This window comes from Bos grunniens, chromosome 1 (genome assembly GCF_055505025.1).
Source record: "Bos grunniens cultivar Pamir isolate PY7600 chromosome 1, Bosgru_T2T1.0, whole genome shotgun sequence".
Taxonomy (NCBI): Eukaryota; Metazoa; Chordata; class Mammalia; order Artiodactyla; family Bovidae; genus Bos; species Bos grunniens.
The window spans coordinates 46,567,006-46,568,406 of NC_141165.1; positions in this window are offsets into that span (position 1 = coordinate 46,567,006).

The following is a 1,401-nucleotide window of genomic DNA, read 5'->3' on the forward strand; positions in this document are numbered from 1 at the left end:
CTTTGTTGTTTTGGTTCTCTTTAAGACAGCTGCATTATGATCTGTAAATGCTGGTCAATTGCGTGAATGAATGTGTGATTGAATGACTGAGTGAACAGACCTAACCAGAAACTGCTGCCTAAACACTTGTGCTCTGAGAAATCAGCAAAAAGTGCATTATCTGGCAATTGACTTAAATCACAAGAGAATAGTAAATATTTTGCAGGTAAGCGCTTGAGGGAAAGGGATAAGTTTTATATTAGCAAACAGCAATAGGAAAAAAAAAAAAAAAATATATATATATTACCAGATTGTCCCCTTCAGAAGGTGTTGAAGGAAATATAAAAAGGAAGTGTAAAAATTTCATCCGCTCTCAAGCACCTTGCTGCTGCTGTTTGGCCACTCAGTTGTGTCCCACTCTTTTGCAACCTCATTAACTGTAGCCCACCTGGTTCCTCTGTCCATAGAATTCTCCAGACAAGAATACTGGAGCAGGTTGCCATTTTCTTCTCCAGGGGAATCTTCCGTACTCAAGAATCAAACACCTGAGTGGGTCTCCTGCATTGGCAGGCGGAGTCTTTACCACTGAGCCACCAGGGAAGCCCCTCAAGTGCCTTAGCTGCTTTCAGCTAACCTAAAGTGACCTGACTGGTAAAGAAGCTTCTTCAATGTACTTTCTCTCCAGTGTGATTTTTAAATTCATGTATCAGATCAGATCAGATCAGGTCAGTCGCTCAGTCGTGTCCGACTCTTTGCGACCCCATGAATCGCAGCATGCCAGGCCTCCCTGTCCATCACCAACTCCTGGAGTTCACTCAGACTCATATCCATCGAGTCAGTGATGCCATCCAGCCATCTCATCCTCTGGCGTCCCCTTCTCCTCCTGCCCCCAATCCCTCCCAGCATCAGTCTTTTCCAATGAGTCAACTCTTCGCATGAGGTGGCCAAAGTACTGGAGTTTCAGCTTTAGCATCATTCCTTCCAAAGAAATCCCAGGGCTGATCTCCTTCAGAATGGACTGGTTGGATCTCCCTGCAGTCCAAGGGACTCTCAAGAGTCTTCTCCAACACCACAGTTCAAAAGCATCAATTCTTCGGCGCTCAGCCTTCTTCACAGTCCAACTCTCACATCCATACATGACCATAGGAAAAACCATAGCCTTGACTAGACGGACCTTTGTTGGCAAAGTAATGTCTCTGCTTTTGAATATGCTATCTAGGTTGGTCATAACTTTTCTTACAAGGAGTAAGCGTCTTTTAATTTCATGGCTGCAGTCACTATCTGTAGTGATTTTGAAGCCCAGAAAAATAAAGTCTGACACTGTTTCCACTGTTTCCCCATCTATTTGTCATGAAGTGATGGGACCGGTTGCCATGATCTTCGTTTTCTGAATGTTGAGCTTTAAGCCAACTTTTTCACTCT